The sequence below is a fragment of the Heteronotia binoei genome, chromosome 1 (genome assembly GCF_032191835.1).
Source record: "Heteronotia binoei isolate CCM8104 ecotype False Entrance Well chromosome 1, APGP_CSIRO_Hbin_v1, whole genome shotgun sequence".
NCBI lineage: Eukaryota > Metazoa > Chordata > Lepidosauria > Squamata > Gekkonidae > Heteronotia > Heteronotia binoei.
This window is the reverse complement of record NC_083223.1, coordinates 247,612,683-247,618,392: the sequence shown is the minus strand read 5'-3', so window position 1 is coordinate 247,618,392 and position 5,710 is coordinate 247,612,683. Positions and strand designations below refer to the sequence as shown.

The window sequence follows — 5,710 nt, the reverse complement described above, 5'->3', positions numbered from 1 at the left end:
ATAAAGGGCATCATTCGAGACAGCACAGTTGAGTATTTGAAACAGAAACACAGGTTGCCTTTCCACTCAAGGGGTCCGGTGCATCTCACATCTCCACCCCCCCCCCAATCCTTATAAGGCCAGAAATTCACTTGTGAGCCATGAGGTGAACTACTAGCCACTGGTACCCACACTGCTCTTTCATCATTATCATGGGGGTCTCCTAATGAGGGTAGCAGGAAGAAGCAGGATCTCAGGCAGAGCCAAGGGTCTCCAAGCAGTTGCCCAGAGAGCCCTGAGGTGGCCGCAGGCCCTGAAGGGTCAGTCCCCCCTCAGGATCGGGTCTGTCGGTCCCACTGAAGGCGAGAAAAGGACACGAAGCCTCAGAAAACCTAGTTCAGCCCCAGGAGAGATCTCCCACGGGAAAAGGCTGATATGTCAGTTATCTGCAAGCCTGCTACCAGGAGCGAACCCACGGCGCCGGGTCGGTCCATCTCTACCCCTCTTTTCTGGAACCTGAGGCGGTCGACAGGGAGGGGAATGGTCACTGGCCAGGACACGCCCCACGTTCACCTATATTTGCATGCACGCCCAATATGAGTGGGTGTTCGTGCCAAGGTCATGACCACCAGCCCAACCTTCCCGCCTCCCTTTTCCACGCTCAGGCCGACCTGCTCCTCTGCTGCCGCCGCTGCTGCCACCGCTGCCGCCGCCAGGGGCCCGGGCCAGCCCAGCCCTACCCTCGCTCCACTACCTAGGCAACAACAGCGCGGTTGCTCATTGGCCGGCGCACACCTATCACAGCAACACGGTCGGCCATTGGCTCGTAAATTTTCTCCATAGCAACGAGACGCACCATTGGCTGGCCGCGTCCCTTCCATGGCGACGGAACTGTTTGGTTGCTACGGGGAACGGAAGAAGGCGGGGTTGACGCTGCTGCTGCTGCTGCTGCAGCAGTTCCATCCCTTACCTTGTGTGGCACGTGACACAGCCGGAAGGGGGACGGAGTCCCTGAGCAGGGGAGGGGCTAACGTGGCCCGATTCGCACAAATTAAGCGCCGGGAACTCAGCCTTTGGCCATTGTGCGGGTTTTTCTTACAAAAAATAGTCCTATACGTGTTTACAAGTAACGTGAGGATGTGTGGTCCCCGTCCCGAAAGCCACGCAGGCTTCATTTCTGTATGTTGATCTCTTTTCTGTGTCCATATGTTAAGATTACTCTCGATAAAAGCTTTCGTGACCGGGTGAAGCTACAGGAACAGCTGCTTCTTAGGCAGCGCAGGACGGGGTGGTGTTACCTGTACTCGTTCTCCGGGCTGTATTTAGGATCAAATAAAGGAGGCAGATAGATCCAAGCGGGCAGCCGTGTTGGTCTGAAGCAGTAGAACAAAGTAGGAGTCAAGTGCACCTTTAAGACCAACAAAGTTTTATTCAGGACGTAAGCTTTCGTGTGCTCCAAGCACACTTCATCAGACGATAGATCAGGTACAGTGAGCAGAGCTCCATATAGTTGGTAGGCAGTGATTCAGAATGCAAAACGGTAAAAATTTAAGATCCAATGACAGAATAGTAAAATTAACAAATTGAGCAAGCCTTTGATCTGGGTAACCTGAGCGTGAGAAACCAATAAAACAGTAACATGTCAAAATGTGAGAATGTTTGTTAATCACTATATTGTTATAAGTCTTCCCAAACGTGTATGTATACCGTCACTTCTTCCTAGGAACAGAATAAAATTTGAATCCAGTGGCACCTTTAAGACAAACGAAGTTTAATTCTGGACCTAAGGTTTTCTTAGCAGAACTGGTCACCGGGAGGGGGGATTAACTCAAATGGTAGAGTGCTCGCTTAGCATGCGAGAAGTAGCGGGATCGATGCCCGCATCCTCCAACAACTGAGGTTTTGAAACACCTTCCAAAATTTTAAAACAAAGAGGCAGTTTTTATTACATACAGAACATTCACCTTTACCACCAAGATGAGAAAAGTATGTTTGAATTCCGTTCTAATTCTGGTCTGTTGTTTTGAAAGGATGTCAATGGACTTTTTTGCTTCAGACCAACACGGCTACTACCCACCTTAATTCATAGGAAGCAAGGCCCGTTTATCTCGGTGAATCCGACAACGGAATATTACTGCAAAGATGACGATGTTCTTTCTGCTCATTCATGGCCAAAAAGACTGCCTCTTTAAAAGACACCTTCAGTTCCTGGCCCCCTTCCCCCTCTGAAAAGGCGAGCGTAGAACTACTAACGACGACGCGCATCGGTTCTCCGCGCTAAAGCATAGATCAAATGTACTTGTTCTGTCTTGGTTTGGAAAGATTGAATGTTCTGTATGTAATAAAAACTGCCTTTTTGTTTTTAAATTTTGGAAGGTGTTTCAAAACCTCAGTTGTTGGAGGATGCGGGCATCGATCCCGCTACCTCTCGCATGCTAAGCGAGCGCTCTACCATTTGAGCTAATCCCCCACCTTGTTCATAACGTCTACTAAACTGAACTAAAACTTCTCTCCAGCAGGGGGCAATGGCTAAAACAACGGCGTGTTCCTAGTGAGCACATCAACGCCCATGAAGCGTTCGGAGTGGGGGTGGGGTGAGGCTTTTGTTGTCCCGTGCAGCCTATTTAAATCAGCCTTGGGCGAAGCTCAGGGAAGAACATAAGAGAAGCCATGTTGGATCCGGCCAATGGCCCATCCAGTCCAACACTCTGTGTCACACAGTGGCCAAAACCCCCCTAAGTGCCATCAGTAGGTTCACAAGTGGCGCTAGAAGCCCTTCCACTTTGCCCCCCCCCAAGCACCAAGGATACAGAGCATCACTGCCCCAGACAGTTCCAATGATACACTGTGGCTAATAGCCACTGATGGACCTCTGCTCCATATTTTTATCTAAACCCCTCTTGAAGCTGGCTATGCTTGTAGCCGCCACCACCTCCTGTGGCAGTGAATTCCACATGTTAATCACCCTTTGGGTGAAGAAGTACTTCCTTTTATCCGTTCTAATGGGTTTGCCGAGCTGATTATGCTGGAGCACCGTGTGCTCCGCTGGCCAACAGCTTTACTCTGCATTTATGAAAGAGTTTTCCAACCATTTTTATAGAGGAATGATGAGAATATCTGTTATCCGCTGCCGCTGGACCTCCCGGCTCGGCCACGCCCCAGGCTGGGGTTCAAACCTGCCTGAATAAGTTCAGGTAAGCTCCGCTCCCCGCAGAGATAGGCAGTGAAGGAAACACATGCAGCCCTTGCTCAGATGCGTGGTGCTCACCAGTGTTCCCTCTAAACTGTAGAGTCTTGTGAGCAAAAATTCTGTTTTGTGAACTACTGACATTAAAGTTGTGAGCTACTGCATAAATTATTGTGCTCTGGGGTCATCTGGCCTGAGCTAAGACAAAAATGTGTGAGCTGGAGGCTAAAAATCAGTGAGCTAACTCACGCTAACTCAGTTTAGAGGGAACACTGGTGCTCACTGACTCAAAATTTCAGGGAGCAGTGCAAAATCTGTCATATTAAGTAATCTCATTGATTCAATGCTTTGCTTAAAACCTCCAGTTGACAGCTCTAGAAAGTGTGTATTGGGGACCGTCCTGATGCAAGCCTGTCACCCGTTGATAGATTTTTTTTTGCTGTCAAGGCCCCTCCGCCCACGTCGAACGCTTCATGTGTGCCGATGTGCTCACTAGGAACTCACTGTTTTAGCCATTACCCCCTGCTGGAGAGAAGTTTTTATTCAATTCAGTAGGTTGTCACTGAAGTGAAGGGGGATTAGCTCAAATGGTAGAGCGCTCGCTTAGCATGCGAGAGGTAGCGGGATCGATGCCCGCATCCTCCAACAACTGAGGTTTTGAAACACCTTTAGTGTTTTAAAGCAAGAGAAGTTCCGAGGTGGTTTTGCCATTGCCTGCCCATATCCCAGGTATTTCTCACCAGTAACAGTGAAATTAACACCGAATAATAGAATAGCGTTTATCAGGAGACTTACTGATCAAGAGCTCTTAACTGATACTAAATGGACATGCTCACCAATTCATCCATTTTCAGCAAAATCTGAACAACCTATTTATACATGTTGACTACCCCCAAAATTAGAGCATATATCATGGCCCGTTGTAATGCACTTCCAACTGCTCAAATGAAGTCCCCTATCCTAGGTATCCCTACAACTCAGTGTGTTTGTGACTGCCCACTAAAGACTGTAGACGATCTGGCACATATCTTTTCTCATTGCCCTAAATTTAAAACAGGAAGAGAAAAAATTATGACTAAATGAATAATGAATTGTTCACCCTTTTCTGAATTTACAAGACTGAGACTTGCTAAATAGCCTTTGTCATGACTGTATAAAAGATGTGGCAAACTTCTGTTTTACTGTAATTTTAAATTTGTAATTTTATGTGTTTATGGGTGTATGGCTTATGGGCTTTTAAGCCTCATAAATGATTGCTTTTCCATTTCTTTGTGATCTCCCGTCCAAATATTGATCATGATTGATCCCACTTCGTATCCCAGATGGGACAAGATTTTGTCAGCCTGGGTTATCCAAGGCAACCTGCACCAATGCTACAAGTCAGTTTTAAGGACAGGTGACTGGAATCAACTCTGGGCTGCTTAAAACAACTGCAGGCTGCAGGGGCCAATTCTCTGGGTTGCAGGCAAATAAATGCATCCCAAACCCACAAGAGTGTACCTGCCTCAGTCCTGCCCTCCTCCCCACCTTATCCTTTCTTTCCTAAGGATTCTTCCTCACACTTCTGACAAGTGAATCGAGAAGCGCCCTGGGCAGGAGCAATTCCACAGTAAAAAAAACAGTAGTTAGGGCTTCAAGGCCAAGTAGCATTTCACTGGGAGGCAAGCTATCACATTTGGAAGATAACAGGGATGTTTATTCATTAACTTCATTTATACTGTCTTTCTTCCAATGGGGACCCAGAACAGTTTTCATCATTCCCCAACTCTCCATTTTAGCTAGTGGGTTGTGGTGCTTAAGGGAGTTGGGTTACAGTCTAGGACAAATCTCTCATAGACCACTAAGCATGGGACCCATTGAGCTGCAAGCATCCAACATGCTCACTTGAAATCCTCTATGTGCCAGGCAGGGGAAGACAAGAGTTATAACCACATGGAAGGCAAGAAGCTTGGGCAGCACACCAAGCAGTGCTAAGGCAAGGAAACCCAAGCTAAGCCCAGGGAGGTTACCAAGCCTCTGTAGAATTTAAAAAATAAACTACCACCATTCGGAAGACTGCAGCATAGAGACAAGGTGCCATGGTTCCTGCATCTGCATGCACACCAAGATCAGGACAGCAACATCACCTGATTGGTATGGCTAGGGCTCCTTCTGTGTTCTGACCCCATGGCTTCTTCCCCACTGTGACTGGAAGTATTTTCCCAGCCTACCTAGCGCAGCTACCTTAGGCCCATTAGGTAGGGCAAGAGTACATTTTAAATACTGCCCCTCTATCCCTTTTACAACCATGTGAGGTCAGAATGCATAACTAATCTCTCCCCTTGGCAGTGAGTTAATGCAAAAGACCAAAAACAGCACCATGCCTGCACATTTTATTTTGTAATCCAGCTTTGACTGCTTATTGTTATGTTTCATGACATTGTTTTTCAGTCTTAGGCCCTGTTCACACAGCGTGTTGAGTCCATGTTAAACTGACCCAGTTCTGCTCCGAATATCTTTGTTCCGAATATTATTGATCAGACTGCCATATTGCAATTCGAATCA

At 47.3% G+C, this 5,710-nt stretch overlaps 1 protein-coding gene and 2 non-coding genes across 3 annotated transcripts in view; 2 read left to right on the top strand and 1 right to left on the bottom strand.

Moving 5' to 3' along the window:
- Nucleotides 1–5,710, top strand: part of LOC132580290 (cGMP-dependent protein kinase 2-like) — a 185,941-nt gene that overhangs the window by 136,272 nt on the left and 43,959 nt on the right. The window lies entirely within an intron of this gene.
- TRNAA-AGC (transfer RNA alanine (anticodon AGC)) lies at nt 2,377–2,449 on the bottom strand. The gene has a single exon. It is a non-coding gene; the product is annotated as a tRNA-Ala (tRNA).
- Nucleotides 3,739–3,811, top strand: TRNAA-AGC (transfer RNA alanine (anticodon AGC)). Its single transcript has one exon. It is a non-coding gene; the product is annotated as a tRNA-Ala (tRNA).